This window comes from Tachyglossus aculeatus, chromosome 23, assembly GCF_015852505.1.
Source record: "Tachyglossus aculeatus isolate mTacAcu1 chromosome 23, mTacAcu1.pri, whole genome shotgun sequence".
In the NCBI taxonomy this organism is placed as follows: domain Eukaryota; kingdom Metazoa; phylum Chordata; class Mammalia; order Monotremata; family Tachyglossidae; genus Tachyglossus; species Tachyglossus aculeatus.
The window spans coordinates 789,336-805,984 of record NC_052088.1 but is presented as its reverse complement, the minus strand read 5'-3'; the positions used below and the strand labels follow the sequence as shown (position 1 = coordinate 805,984).

The following is a 16,649-nucleotide window of genomic DNA, read 5'->3' as shown; positions in this document are numbered from 1 at the left end:
GGCTTCACAAATGACCCCAAGGCCAGCAACCCAAGACCCCCACTGTGGACATCTCTCCCTGTGGGTCCAGAGAGCAGAAGGGTTAAGATTTCCTCGAGTCCCTGATTTCTGGCCAGGTTTCTAGTGGGGAACCACTTGGCAGGGGCTTGACAGTCTTTGGGACATCCCCTGATGGACATGGGTGCTAAATAATAATAATAATAGTAATAATAATAATAATAATAATAATAATAATAATAATGGTATTTGTTAAGCGCTTACTATGTGCAAAGCACTGTTCTAAGTGCTGGGGGGATGCAAGGTGATCAGGTTGTCCCATATGGGGCTCACAGTCTTCATCCCCATTTTTCAGATGAGGGAACCGAGGCACAGAGAAGTGAAGTGGCTTGCCCAAGGTCACCCAGCTGACAAGCGGCAGATCTGGGATTCAAACCCATGACCTCTGATTCCCAAGCCCGCGCTTTTTCCACTGAGCCACACTGCTTCTAAGTAAATGTTAGCTAAACTACACGTATGATTAGAGGAATTTTTCTTTTTCAAATAAATCAGCCCTGTAATACTTGGCCCGTAGGAAGCAGTTTGGCCCAGTTGATAGAGTTCAGGCCTGGGAGTCAGAGGACCTGGCTTCTAGTCTTCATTCTGCCTCTTGTTTGCTGTGTGGCCTTGGGCGATTCACTAAACTCCTCTGGGCCTAAGTTTCATCACCTGTTAAAAGAGGATCCGTTACCAGTCTTTCTCCCCTTAGACAGGGGAACCCATGTGGACCAGAGACTGCATCCAACCTGATGATCTTGGCACTATACTATGTACTGGGGTAGATACAAGCTAAGTTGGACACAGTCTATGTCCTATATGGGGCTCACCGTCTGCATCCCCATTTTACAGATGAGGTAACTGAGCCCCAGAGAAGTGAAGTCACTTGCTCAGGGTCACACAGCAGACAAATCGAGGTGTCGGGAATAGAACCCAGGTCCTTCTGACTCCCAGGTCCATGTTCTAGCCGCTAGGCCATGCCTGAGCTTCTCTGTGACTGCAGCTTCAAGATCAAGCGGGATCTTGTAAAACCAACAGACCAATAAGAATATGAACCCTTCTAAGTCAATCCAATCCAGGTCCCACCCAGAGTCAGTGTGGGGAGGGCTCTATTACCCCTTAAGGGTGGATGACCCAGCAGGAACCATCCCTACTAATAATAATAATTATGGTACTTGTTTAAGTGCTAAGCACTTGCCAAGCACTGTTCTCAGTGCTGGAGTAGATACAAGTTAAATTGGACAGTCTCTGTCCCACATAAAGGCTCACAGTCTAAGTAGGAGGGTGTAGGATTGAATCCCCATTTTACAGATGGGGTAACTGAGGCGAAGAGAAGTAAAATGACTTGCCCAAGGTCACACAGCAGACACATGGCAGAGCAGGATCCTGAGAATCCCAGAAGACAAGGGCCTTAAAGCTAAGGCTTTGTGGTTCTCTTATCTATCCACGCCCTTCTCCCACCATTCTCTCATCTACCCCAGCTCGGATACTTCGCTCCCCTAAGCTAATTGCTCTTGACACTCCTGCCTCTGACCCATATCTCCCTTCCTGAACCCACATTAAGTGCCAGACCACAACCGTCCCAAACCCTCAAAGCTCTGCTAAAAACCACCACCTCCGACAGGAATCCCCAGACTGAACCCTGTCATCCCGGTCAGGTCATCTGTCAAACATCTTAGCACTCGTGAGTACATTTGCTAGCTCATTTTTTCACTGCCTATTTTTGCTTTTAGCTATTGCATCTTTGCCAATGAACGTCTGATTGTCCCTCCTATTTTTCTTCATGGTAATTTTTCTAAAGTGCTTACTATGTCCCAGGCACTGGGACATAGTGCTGGGGTAAATACAAGCTAATCTGGTTGGACACAGTCCATGTCCCACATGGGGCTCACAGTCTTAATCCTTCTAGACTGTGAGCCCACTGTTGGGTAGGGACCGTCTCTATATGTTGCCAACTTGTACTTCCCAAGCGCTTAGTATAGTGCTCCGCACATTTTCATTCATTCATTCATTCAATCATATTTATTGAGCGCTTACTGTGTGCAGAGCACTGTACTAAGAGCTTGGGAAGTACAAGTTGGCAACATATAGAGACGGTCCCTACCCAACAGTGGGCTCACAGTCTAGAAGGGGGAGACAAAGAACAAAACAAAACATATTAACAAAATAAAATAAATAGAATACGTATAAGTAAAATAGAGTAACAAATATTTAAAAACATATATACATATATACAGGTGCTGTGGGGAAGGGAATGAGGTAAGGCGGGGGGATGGAGAGGGGGAGTAGGGGGAGAGGAAGGCAGGGGCTCAGTCTGGGAAGGCCTCCTGGAGGAGGTGAGCTCTCAGTAGGGCCTTGAAGGGAGGAAGAGAGCTAGCAGATGTGCGGAGGGAGGGCATTCCAGGCCAGGGGGATGATGTGGGCCGGGGTTGACGGTGGGACAGGCGAGAATGAGGCACGGTGAGGAGATTAGTGACAGAGGAGTGGAGGGTGTGGGCTGGGCTGTAGAAGGAGACAGTAAGTGCTCAATAAATACGATCGAATGAATGAATCCCCATTTTACAGATGAGGTAAACGGGCACAGAGAAGTGAAGTAACTTGCCCAATGTCACACAGCAGACAAGTGGGGGAGCTAGGATTAGAACCCAGGTCCTTCTGACACTCATGCTCGTGCTCTAACCATTAGACTAAGCTGCGTCTCCCCCATTAGATGGTTAAACTCTCCAAAAGGAGCTTTTGTGTCATATGGTCATATAGTCAACTGTCATACAGTTTCATCAGAATTGTACTCTGTTTACAGGAGCAGCTAGTAAATATTGATGATCTATCGGTCAAACAGTTGCATTTATTGAGTGTTTACTGCGCGCACAGCATTACATTGGGCACTTGGGGGAATACAAAACTACAGTGCTTTGCACATAGTAAGCACTTAACAAAAACCAAAATTATTAATAACAGAGTCAGTAGGCATGACCCTGAGCCACTAGGAGCTTGCAGCATACAAGGAGAGACAGATATCAAAGTAAATTACAAATAAGGGAAATAGTAGAGTATAATAATATGTACTGGGTATAAGAATAAGTGCTGTGGGGATGGAGTGAGTGTCAAAGTGCTTAAGGGGTCATAGGAGACAAAGATGGGAAGGCAGGAAAGGCAATGAGGGCTTTGTCTGGGAAGGGTCTCTTGGAGGAGATGAAGAGAAGTATGGCCTGGTTTAAAGAGCATGGACTTGGAAGTCGGAAGTCTTCCAATTGCCGGCTGTGTTACCTTGGGCAAGTCACTTCACTTCTCTGTGCCTCAGTTTTCACAACTATAAAATGAGGATTCACTACCTGTTCTCCCTCCAACTTAGACTGTGAGCTCCATGCAGGTGTAAGGAGGCAATGGTAAATCACTTCCATATTTTTACTAAGAAAACTCTAAGGATAGGCTACCAAATGATTGCGGATGAAGGTGGGGTGTTCTGGGAGAGATGTGTCCATGGCATAGCTATGGGTCGGAGATGACTTGAAAGCCTAAGACAAGACAAGACGCCAGCACTTGGAACATGTTTGACACATAGTAAGAGGACCAAAGCAAAACTTGCAGGGGTTGTATTAGGACAGCAACGAAATGAGTTAGGAAGGGTTGAGTTTAAAAGACTGATCCCACAGAGCCACCTTATCTCCCAGCACCCTAGGGTGGCTTCCAAATCCAATTGGTTTCGCAGGGTCCTCTCTGGAACCACAACCAACAGGAACAGAACCACTATCATCACCATCAGAAGCAGCATGGCTTAGTGAATAGAACACGGGCCTGCCAGTCAGAAGATCGTGGGTTCTAATCTTGACTCTGCCACTTGTCTGCTGTGTGACCTTGGGCAAACCTCTTCACTTCTCTGGGCCTCAGTTACCTCATCTGTAAAATGGGGGGTGAGATTGAGAGCCCTACAGTGGACAACCCCATTTGCTTGTATCCACCCCAGCGCTTAATACAGTACTTGGCACATAGTAAGCACTTAACAAATACCATCATCCCCACCATCTGGATCCAAATCCAGGGGACTCAGCTGAAACCACCAGATCAGCTTTCTGCCCAATCAACCTCTTTGCTGTCATTCTTCCTTTCTTGCTTTAAAGAAGAGAGTTTCTGAGAAGAGAGCTGAGAAGCAGCATGGCATAATAGAAGGAGCACCTGGGTTCTAATGACAGCTCCACCACCCATCAGCTTTGTGACCTTGGGCAAGTCACTTTGTTTCTCTGCACCTCAGTTCCGTCATCTGTAAGGTGGGGATTAAAGACTGAGCTCCATGAGGGACATGGACTGTGTCCAGCCTGATAATCTATCCCAATTCTTAGTATAGTGCCTGGCACATAGTAAGTGCTTAACAAATACCATAAAAAAGAACAGACATAAGATGAGTGGCAGAGATAGGAGAAAACTTCAAAGTTCTAGGTCCCATCCCCTTTAGACTCTACCATCTCCCAGCACTTAGAACAGTGCTTTGCACATAGTAAGCTCTTAATAAATGCCATCATTATTATTATTATCTGTCCAAGCTCAATACGCTGGCCTCCCCCATCTCTTTCTTTTTTTTTAAATAATTATCAAGTGCTATGTGCCACGCACTATACTAAGCACTGGGGTAAATACAAGCTAATTAGGTTGGACACAGTGTACATCCCACATGGGGCTGATAGTCTTAATCCCCATTTTACAGATGAGATAACTGAGGCAAGGAGAAATGAAGTGACTTGTTCAAGGTTGCCCAGCAGACAAGTTAGGGAGCCAGAATTGGAATCCAGGTCTATTTGACTCCCAGGCCCAGGCTCTAGCCAGTAGGTCCCCCGTGCTTCTCTGTCTCCAGCAGCTTACTGGACAAAGGGCTCAAGGCTTCTTCTCTCCATGAGCTTCCCCAAGCTAGTGATGATTGGAGGGCTGAGAAGGAAGTGTGAGTCACAGTTATAGACATTTGTAGAGCTGTCTGATTCTCCTTCTCTGGAGGTGAGAGCTATTTAAAAGGTGAGTTGCTTGAAGTGAATTTGTTTATTTAAAAATGAACCTGGCAGTCAGCCACATGGAGGAAAAAGCAGTAACGGTTGTTTTTTTATGACTCTTCTGATTTTATTACTACTGTCTGGGAGGACAGGCTGGAAAAGGAAATACCTTATCTGCAAGGCTGCTCTAACTGACAAACTCCCAAAGCTAATCACCTGGCTCCAAGTAGTTCAGAGCTTTCACTGCTGGGCAGGAGGCTGCAGTTCGTATTGGAAGAAAATTCAAGGCAATTCTGATGTTATTACTTTCATTCCAGAGTCTGGAGCCTGGGAGCTGAGTGACACATGGTTAAAAAATTTGCTTACATGTTCCCTCGGACTGTTCACCTGAGGTTGGTGGGAAGAGGAGCAGCATGGCCAAGTGGAAAGAGCCTAGGCCCAGGAGTCAGAATGACCTGGGTTCTAATCCCAGGTCCACCACTTGTCTGCTGTGTGACCTTGGGCAAGTCACTTCACTTCTCTGAGCCCTAGTTCCCTTATCTGTAAATGGGGATTGAAACTGTGAGCCCCAAGTGGGACAGGGACTGTGTCCAAACTGATCAACTTCTATCTACTCAGTGCTTAGTAAAGTGCCTGGCACATAGTAAGGGCTTAACAGACTTCTAGACCGTGAGCCCATTGTTGGGTAAGATACAGATAAGATACAGGTAAGATACTTACAGCAGCAGTCTCTATATGTTGCCAACTTGTACTTCCCAAGCTCTTAGTATAGTGCTCTGCACACAGTAAGCGTTCAATAAATATGATTGAATGAATGAACAGACGCCATATTAAAAAAAAAAAGAAGAAGAGGAGCCAGAATTGTGTTTCACAAACATTTCCTACCGGTGAAATGGGGTGGTCTGAGAATTTGAGGACCAGATATCTACAATAATAGTGAATGCAGTTTTTGTTAAATGCTATACTAATTAGGTCATACACTGTCCTGGTCCCAGTGCTTAGAACAGTGCTTAAAACATAGTAAGTGCCAAACAAATACCATTATTATTATTATTATTATTATTATTATTATTACTATTATTATTATCACAGGGGGCTCACGGGGTAGGAGAGAAGGTTTTTCACCTCCACTTTATAGATGAGGAAACTGAGGCACAGAAAAGTGAAATGACTTGCCCAAGGTCACAAAGCAGGCAAGTGGCAGGGCCGGCATTAGAACCCGGATCCTCTGACTCCCGGGCCATGTTTCCATTAGGCCATGTTTCTTCTCAGGCAATTTAAAGATGGCAGTGTTCCAAGAGGCAGGGCTCTTTCCCCACAAGCAGGATCTAAGGAATCTTTTTCTTTTTCCCTAAACCTCACATGAGTTTCTTGAGAGCCAGCAGAAGGAGATGTCCACAGACCACTTCTGTGTCTGGGGGCAGGGGGGCACTGAGTAGTGTAGTCCAAAAGCAGTCAGTCCCTTTTAAAATCCCCAAACAAATGAGCCGGTTTTCCACAGTAGGCTCACGCCGCTTAGAGCACAATGAAGTAGAACTTTATGACTGATCAAGGAAATGCAGAATGCTACAGACATTTGGGCCAGTTCCGGGTGGGGCAGGGCCAAGATGGGCTTTAGAGTGGCCAGAAGCGGGGAGCAGAGGTGGTATGACTCTGCTCTGTTTAATTTGGAGGGCTGGCTGGGGAGCCGTGGACATTAGCTGAACCCCAAGGAGTAAACGAGGCTCCGAAAACCGTTGCCCTGTGTGCCCCATTAGGCCCCTCTGAAATCACGTTAGCCGCAGCTTGCAGTGGAAGTTCTGCATTCCCCAAGCGGCCATGACATGTGCTTGGCATGAATTTCCTGACCTAGAATCCCCCGGACGAGACAGGGCATCATTTGCTCCTCAACAGTCTGGGGCTGACGGGTCGCCAGGCTCGTCAAGTTGAGTCTAGTCCGCAGAGGAGGTAACTAAGGCACACCTAGGTCTAGGGTCCTGCCCCACTGTGAGTGCTACTCACCAAGCCTGGTACCGGAGCCCAGCCTCGTGCCCCTTGATCTTCCAACCACCGGGGCTAGTTGTGCACCGCAGTTACCCCAGCGCCCCAAGCGCCCCTCGGGCTCTGTACTCTTCACCTCTTTGGGAGAGTGAGTCTGTTCATCATTTTTATGATTTTTTTGTGCATTCTTTGGAAAGACCAAGTTCTTTCCCCAAACCCACAGCAGCCTCCTGTATTTTGTACAGAGCTGCTTATGAGAGCGGTGGAATTCATGTCCCAGGGTGGCGTTAGTAAGCCTCGGGCTAAAAAGACTGTTCAGAAAATGAATCCAGCTAAAGCCAAGGGGGGAGAGGCGGCCGCAGCAGAAGCGAGAGAGCAGAGCCAAGCTACCGGTCAGGAGACCTGCCTGCCTCTGACCACACCGAAATAGCGCCCAGGGGAGAAAATCCCATGGTCCCAGCCCATGGGCACCCCTTCCCACTGTTCCAAATTCCCTTCCCAGAGCAAATCTTCGAGGCTCCGGGGCCGCTCTGAAGCTCCCTAGCACCCAAAAGGGTGAAGGGGGAATGCTGGAGGGCAGAATTATAGAGAAAAAATGGAAAGTTCTTGGCAACAATTCAGCCCCTCATTAGACCTTCCACTTCAGCATCTGGGGTGGGTGTGTTTCTCATTGTGAAATAGCCCACAAACATCTTCTAGAAAATTTAGCCTTTATAGCACAGTGAAAGCACCACTGCCTCCCAGAGGATGGACAGAGCTCACAGGGATGCCCCTGCCCATGTGAAGAGGAGACACGTGTAGATGATGGGGTCCATATAAGGGATGTCACTAAAGATTCCTCCAACGGGTCGGAGAGCAGAGCCAGGACCACCTAAGCAGAACCCAACTGGTTCATTTCCCAGTGGGACTAGGCCGGGCTGACCTTCCAATAGCAGGCAGAGTGGTTAACTTATTTTTTTAATGATATTTGTGAAGCACTTACTATGTGCCAGGCACTGCTTTAATCGCTGGGGCAGTAAACAGGTTGGACATAGTCCTTTTCACCACATGGTCAAGGGTTCAAATCCAGCTCTGCCAACTGTCAGCTGTGTGACCTTGGGCAAATCACTTAACTTCTCTGTGCCTCAGTTACCTCATTTGTAAAATGGGGATGAAGACTGTGAGCCCCCCGGGGGACAACCTGATCACCTTGTAACCTCCCCAGTGCTTAGAACAGTGCTTTGTACATAGTAAGTGCTTAATAAATGCCATTATTATTATTATGAGGCTCGCAATCTTCACCCCCATTTTACTGATGAGGGAACTGATGCACAGAAAAGTGCAGTAACTCGCCCAAGAGCACACAACAGATGAGTGGTGGATCCAAGTTTAGAACCCAGATGCTCCTGACTCCCAGACCTGTGGGAGGGTGGAAGGATTTTATCAGGGAAGGAGTACTGAAACAGGACGGACTTCAAGGAACATATGGGCCAGAAAGGCGCCATTTTAAGCTTTCTCTAAAGTGTAAGATCTACAGGCTAGGTGATGGGCAGGGATGATGACAGCCAATTCTGCCATATTGTTCTCTCCCAAGTGATCTGCACACAGTAAGTGCTCAAAAAATACGGGACATCCTGATCACCTTGTATCCTCCCCAGCACTTAGAACAGTGCTTTGCACATAGTAAGCGCTTAACAAATACCAAAATTGTTATTATTATTATTTATTAATTAATTAATTCATTCATTCATTTTCAACCCTGGTTGGAAACTCTCCTGTCTTGTCAGAAACTTGGGATGAGTGAGACTGGAAGTCTGGCTCCTGCAGCTCAGGGGACGGGGGCCAGGGAGACATCAACTCAGTCACCCCTGTGGGGTAAGCACCCTGGTAACAACAATAATAACAATTAAAACTGAGGTATTTGTTAAGCACTGTACTAAGTGCTGGGGAAGATATAAGGTAAAGAGGGTGGGCACAGTCTCTATCCCACAAGGGGCTCACAGTCTCTAAGAGGGAGGGAGAAAAGCTATTTAATCCCCATTTTCAACTGAGGAAACTGAGGCATGGGGAACTTAAGTGACTTGCCTGAGATCATGCAGCAGGCAAGTGGCAGAGCCAGGATTAGAACCCAGGTCCTCTAATTCTCAGGTCTGTGCTCTATTAGGCCACACTGCTTCTCAAAGTCAATTTTTGATCATGTGCTTGTGTCCTGTTTGGCATTAAACCAGTGTGGGAGAAACGGGACAAGAGGATAGAAGCTCTTAGTACACTGCCTGACACAAAGTAAGCACTTAACAACAAATACCATTAAAAAATGTGAGTTACTTGTGGCCTTCTAATTGTTGCTGAAGAAAGGCAAAAGACCTGGAGAAACCATACAAATAATAATTATTAATAATGATAATAACAATAAAAAAGATATTTTTAAGCACTTAAGTGCCGAACACTGGGGTAGATACAAGATCATCAGTTCAGACATAGTCCCCGTCCACAGTGAGGCTCATGGTCTAAGGAGAAGGAACAACAGGTATTGAATTCCTGTTTTACAGATGAGGAAACCTAGGTTCAGAGAAGTAAAGTGACTTGTCCAAGGTCAACCTCCCTTAAATCAGGCAGCAAGTATCACTTCCCCTCTAGACTGAAAGCTCCTTGTGGGCAGGGATCGTGTCTACCTACCCTATTGCATTGTACTATCCCAAGTGCTTAATACAGTGCCCTGCACACGGGAAGTGCTCAGTTGAGCAGTCAGTGGTATTTGAGTGCTTACTAAGTGCAGCACATCATACTAAGCGCTTGGTAGGGTACAATATAACAGAATCGGCAGACACTTGCCCAGCCCACAACAAGCTTAACAGTCTAGAGGAGAAGAATAATAATAAAATAAATACCACTGATGGATTGATTGATGCCACTCCACAGGGGAGGTGTTCCTTTGCTACCACCGTGGGAAGGCTTTTCCATATCCCTTCTGGAAAATGCTGGGTGGGGAGTGGTGGAGGGCATCTTACCGGGGTGGGCAGAGGTTGCTTATTTTGGCTATGATCCCTTTTATCACTAATTGTTCCTCTGAATAAGTCTCTCCTCTGTTAGACCAAAAACTCCTCAAGACCCAGGACTCTGTGTCGTATTTCCCTAGTACTCTCCCATGAGCTTTGGACCAGGCCCTGCATCCAGCAAAAGAACATCAGGGTGGGCAGGGAATTTGTCTGTTATATTGTCCTCTCCAAAGCCCTTAGTAGCGTTCTGCCCACAGTAGCGTGGCTCAGTGGAAAGAGCACGGACTTGGGAGTCAGAGGTCATGGGTTCTAATCCCAGCTCCGCCACTTGTCAGCTGTGTAACTTTGGGCAAGTCACTTAACTTCTCTGTGCCTCAGGTACCTCATCTGTAAAATGGGGATTAAGACTGTGCGCCCCACGTGGGGCAACCTGATCACCTTGTATCCCCCCAGCACTTAGAACAGTGCTTTGCACATAGTAAGTGCTTAACAAATACCATCATTATTATAATTATTATAAACATGACGGATTGATTGACTGATTGGCCACCAAAACAGTACACTTCTGGGCTCATCCTCCAGCGCTTAGAACAGTGCTTGGACCTAGTAAGCACTTAACACTTAACAGAGAAGCAGCGAGGCTCAGTGGAAAGAGCCCGGGCTTGGGAGTCAGAAGTTATGGGTTCTCATCCCGGCTCCACCACTTGTCAGCTGTGTGACTTTGGGCAAGTCACTTAACTTCTCTGTGCCTCCATTACCTCATCTATAAAATGGGGATTAAGACTGTGAGCCCCACATGGGACAACCTGATTACCTTGTATCCTCCCCAGTGCTTAGAATGGTGCTTGGCACATAGTAAGTGCTTAACAAATACTATTATTATTATTATTAATAACAAATACCATTATTATTATATTATTTTCCAGCAGAGCGGGGGGCCCTATGGGCAGATGGGGCTGGAGGACCGGAAATGGGGAGGCTAACCAGCCCTCAACACTATGGGACTGTAAGCCCGTTGTTGGGTAGGGACCGTCTCTATATGTTGCTAACTTGTACTTCCCAAGAGCTCAGTCCAGTGTTCTGCACACAGTAAGCGCTCGATAAATATGATTGAATGAATGAATGAATGAATGAATGAATGAATGACCCACCAGCACGCAGGGGGCCTCTCGCCAGAGTGAGCTTCTCCTCTTCTGACCTATCCGCTTCTCCTTTTAGCAAGAACACTGCAGCGCTAGCAAGTGGGTCTTCCGGGCGTGGTGCCGATCTTAGGGATTTGGGGCTTCGCTCTTCCTCCTCCGAAGAGGTCACTGAACCAACCCTAAGGAGGCTGAAAGTCTTGAGCATCAGCCTATATTCTCCCCCAGTTTACGGAGGCTCCCACCACAACAAAAACCCGCAAGGTGGCTGAGTCACCCTGCCGGGATTCGAACCTGTGGTTCCCAGGAGTCACCAGCTGGCTGAGCAGTAAGTGGTTTTCAAATGAGCAACCCCCTCCTGGAAACTGGGAAGGAGAATATTTCTATTTATAAAGCTCTATGCACACACCCCGGCCTCCTTCCCAGACTTAAACACTGCACAATAACTGTTTTAAATCACCAGGTTGTGCAACGGAGAAACCAAGGGGAGCAAACAATTGTATGTTTGCAATTATTTTTTCCTCTCTTTCACTCTACTCCCTCTCCCACTCCCTGACACCCCATGGGAAACACACTCTGCTTTCTATTCTTTGTGCCGTTCACCTCACCCTCATCTGGGCCTGCAGGGTCTAAAGAGCAGAGAGCCAAAGCCAGCCCCAGTGGTGGAGTGAGCAATGCTCATGGTTGTGAGGCGGGGGTGTGACTTTGGGCCCCTGGTCTGTCCGAGGAGACCTCAAAACCTACCCTACCCCAGCCCTCCATCCTCCTGCCACACGGTGGCCCAGAAACTGCTTTCAGTTGCCAATGTTCAAGCCAGAACTGACCTCCGCAAGCAGGAAAGATGTGGAAGAGGAAGAAGGAGGGAAAGAAGAAGGGGAAGAAGGGGATAAAGAAGGAGGGGAGAAAGGGAAGAAGGAATCAGAGCTACTGAAATCACACCTCCTTCAAGAGGCCTTCCCTGACTAAGCTCAAATTTCTCCCAATCTCTCTCCCTTCATCTTTGCCTATGCATCGGGATCTATACTCAGTCAGTCAATCGGATTTAATGTGCACTTATTAGGTGCAGAGTACTGAACTAGGCACTTGGGAGAGTACAATACGGTAGAGTCGTCGAGAGACATGATCCTTGCTCACAACGAGCTTACAGTCTAGAGGGGGAGACAGACATTAATAGAAATAAATACATTATAGATATATACAAAAGTGCTGTGGAGCTGGGAAAGGGGATGAATAAAGGGAGCAAGTCAGGGTGACGCAGAAGGGAGTTGAAGAAAAGGAAATCCCTTGAAATTCACCCCAACACAGCCCTACATGTTCTGTAGGTATGTATCTTATACTCGCCCATTCTCACAACAGTCTGTCTCCCCCTCTAGACTGTGAACTCCTTGTGAGCAAGTATCATGTCTCTTGACGTCTCTACTGTATTGTATTCTCCTAGGTGCCCAATGCAGTGTTCAGCACACAATAAGGGCTCAGTAAACACCACTGATGGTGAATTGATTGATTTACAGCAAATGTGTAAGAGGCTAATCATATTCTAAAGGAGGAGAGTCAGGGCAGTCAAGAATCAATCAATTTTTTTTTTATATTTGGTAACAATTTGGTAACAATTGGTAACAATTTATTGGTATTGGTAACAGTTGGTATTTAAGAGAAGCAGCGTGGCTCAGTGGAAAGAACATGGGCTTGGGAACCAGGGGTCATGGGTTCTAATCCCCACGTCATGGGTTCTAATCCCCGCTCTGCCACTTATCAGCTGTGTGACTTTGGGCAAGCCACTTCACTTCTCTGGGCTTCAGTTACCTCATCTGGAAAATGGGGATTAAGACTGTGAGCCCCATGTGGGATAATCTGATTACGTTGTATATCCCCCAGTAATTAGAACAGTGCTTGGCACATAGTAAGTGCTTAACAAATACCATTATTATTATTATTATCATCATCATTATTATTATTACTGAGCACTTACTGGGTGTAGAGCACTGTACTAAGAGCTTGGGAGAGTACAATAAAACAATATAACCAGACACATTCCCTGTCCACAACAACAATAGATGGGGAGACAAGTCCAAGAATCCCTGGAAGGCTTTGCACCTGGGGGCCAGATCACTTACAAGCATATCTTTAAATTATATACTATAAATTGCACATTTATATTGTCTGTCTCCCGCCCTAGACTGCAAGCTCATTGTATCTGCTAACTTTGCTGCATTGTATTCTCCCAAGCGCTTAGTATAGTACTCCGCATATAGTAACCGCTCAGTGAATACCATTCATTCATTCATTCAATCGTATTTATTGAGTGCTTACTGTGTGCAGAGCACTGTACTAAGCGCTTGGGAAGTACAAGTTGGCAACATATAGAGACAGTCCCTACCCAACAATGGGCTCACAGTAATTTATCAGCCCAGTGTCTCCTTAGGGATTTCCTCTTATGGCCTTTCACCTTCATCCTGTAGTGGTCACGTGCTGGACCTTTAATCCCATCAAAACCAATCTTTTCTGGTGTGGGTATTCTTTATTCCCAATTCCCTGGTGGAGCAGCCGAAGCCAATGATGGTGAAATGGGACACTCAGTCAGCACCTTCTCACTGTGCTTCGATCTCGTGACTCCTTGCCCACATCCTGCCTCTGGCTTGGAATGCCCTCCTTCCTCAAATCCAACAGACAATTATTCTCCCCTGGCTTCAAAGTCTTATTGAAGGCACAACTCCACCAGGAAGCCTTCCCTGACTAAGCCCCCACTTTCCTCTTCTCCCACTCCCTTCTGTGTCACCCTGACATGCTCCCTTTGTTCTTCCCCCTTCCAGCCTTACAGCACTTAAGTACTTACCTGTAATTTATTTATTTATATTAATGTCTGTCTCCTCCATTCTAGACTGTAAGCTCGTTGAGGGCAAGGAGTACATCCATTTATTGTTGTACTCTCCCAAGCACTTATTACAGTGCTCTGCATACAGTAAGTGCTCAATAAATACGATTGAATGAATGAATGAAGTCCAGAATTGGGAGCAGACCCTAATACAGGTTTTTGGCATCAGTTAGAATGTTCTGGCTGGGCTGCTGGAATGGAGGACTCTGTACTAGATTGTAAGCCTCTTGAGGTCAGGGATCATCTCTACCAACTCTACTGCACTCTCCCAAGTGCTCTACCCACAGTAAGCATTTAATATATACCAACGACTGATGGATCTCCAGTTGGATCAATGGACTGATCAGTGCAAGATTAGAACAGGTGGGATAACCAGCAGAGAGCTCAAAGACCCTCTAGCCCCTGGACCCCTGACTGATAGAAGCTAAGAAAAGTGGTAGCTACAGGACTACCATGGAGACCCAGTGCTTCCCTTCATATAGCATCTATAGAGCCCTGGCCTGGGCATTGTCCTCAGTGTAAAGAACCACCTTGCACTGAGGAAGGGAATGGAGGTGGGGGTGGGAAGAAGATGTTGGAGAAAATGGAAAACAAGGGGATGGAGTCGCTCTAGGCCAGTGTGCTCAGGGGATAAAGAATCCCAATTGGGAAGAGAGGTGAAGTTCCCAGTCTCGTGAGCTGAGAGCTCCCTATGAGACCCCTCCAAATCCTTACCCAAGTGGCCAGAATAGGCACACAGCAAAGCCCAGTGAAAACTGATCTGACATTCTGACGGAGTCAGAAAGCCGGGCAGTCTGGGAGCCAGATGCCTGATGGGAAATCGGCACCCCGGATGTCCCCTTCAGCTCAGCCACTTCCCTCTGGGAACCTCAATGAGTCACTGCCTCAGTTTACCATCTGTACAGTGTAAATTTGCTTTATTCCCTGACCTATGTACTCTGCAGGGGAATTGAGTAATTATAACCTTGAGTGAAAAGCACAAAGCCCTATTCCCACAGTATCTAATCTCTCGTCGTTTGTGATTGCTGTGGGAGAGCCAATTCACTTCAGTATTTCTTCCGCTGAGTCTCACCTTTGCCTGACCCCACTGTAAATGCATTTACACAGGTGCACAGAACTCCCTGGCTCTAGGGACTTTCCAGGAGTGGATGGGGAAGATGGAGAAGAGAAGATAAGGGAGGTAAATGAGAAAGGAGGGGTGTCTGGTCCTGAGCCCCACACCTCAGGTGCTGGGGCAGACACATGGCACAATATTTGACACCAGTGAAGGTAAAGACTCCCTCCAATTGCTCAGTCAACCAATCAATCAGTCATATGTACTGAGCAACTACTGTGCGCAATATAAACTGCTGGAATCCAGGGGCTATTTAAGACGTCTGAGACTTCCTCAGTAGCAATCAATCAGTTGTATCTTTTGAGCACTTACTGGATTAGTGCACTGTATTAAGCAAGAGAATTAAGAGAATCATGTCCCCTTGACCCAGGGGAGCCTAGAGAAGCAGTGTGGCTTGGTGGAAAGAGCCCGGACTTTGGAGTCAGTGGCCATGGGTTCAAATCCCAGCTCCGCCAATTGTCAGCTGTGTGACTTTGGGCAAGTCACTTAACTTCTCTGGGCCTCAGTTACCTCATCTGTAAAATGGGTATTGACTGTGAGCCCCCCGCGGGACAACCTGATCACCTTGTATCCCCCCAACGCTTAGAACAGTGCTTTGCACATAGTAAGCACTTAATAAATGCCATCATTATTTATTATTACAATCTAGCAGGGAGACAGATTCTAAAATAGATTACAGATGTGAGGATGTAATATAATTTAATAAATCAATCATTCATTCAATCAATCAATCAATCGATGGTATTTATTGAGTGCTTACTATGTGAAGAGCACTGTAGTAAATACTTAGGAGAGTACAATATAACAAAAATATGTACATACCTGCTCCGAGTGGTAGGTGGGCGATAGAAGATGGGGAGATTAGAAATTAACTGGGATACTATAGGGCACTGAGATCTGTTAGAATCAGCACGGCCTGGTGGACACAGCAAGAATCTGGGAGTCAGAAGGACCTGGTTTCTAATCCCAGCTCTACCACTAGTCTGCTGTGTGGTCTTTTGCAAGTCACTTCACTTCTCTGGGGCTCCCTCATCTGTAAAGTGGGGATTAAGACTGTGAGCTCCATATGGGAGATGGACTATGACCTGTCTGATTAGCTTTTATCTACCCCAGCGCTTAGTGCAGTGCAAGGCAAATAATAAGGGGTTAACAAATACCGTAAGATATGAAGCAGAAGGGAAGTCCAAGCAGGAGGGAATACCATCTATCGTGCTGCCAATCTCTCATCCTCATCCTGCTTCTGGCCTGGATGCCCTCTCTCTTCATATCCAACTATGAAACCTTATTCACCTGGAATAGTGCTTTGCACACAGTAAGTGCTTAACAAATACCATCATTATTATTAAAAGCACGATGCCTCCAAGAGGCCTTCCATTCATATTTATTGAGTACCTACTGTGTGCAGAGCACTGTACTAAGCACTTGGAAAGTATAATACAGCAATAAAGAGAGACAGTCCCTGCCCACACAAGTTGACAGTCTAATGGACGGAGACGGACATCAGAACAAGCATCAATATAAATAAATAGAATTATATATACATATATACATAAGCGTTGT

General features: G+C 46.4%; 1 protein-coding gene across 4 annotated transcripts in view; it reads right to left on the bottom strand.

Moving 5' to 3' along the window:
* SMOC1 (SPARC related modular calcium binding 1) overlaps positions 1 to 16,649 on the bottom strand; it is a 168,996-nt gene that overhangs the window by 84,259 nt on the left and 68,088 nt on the right. The gene's annotated exons all lie outside the window — the stretch shown is intronic.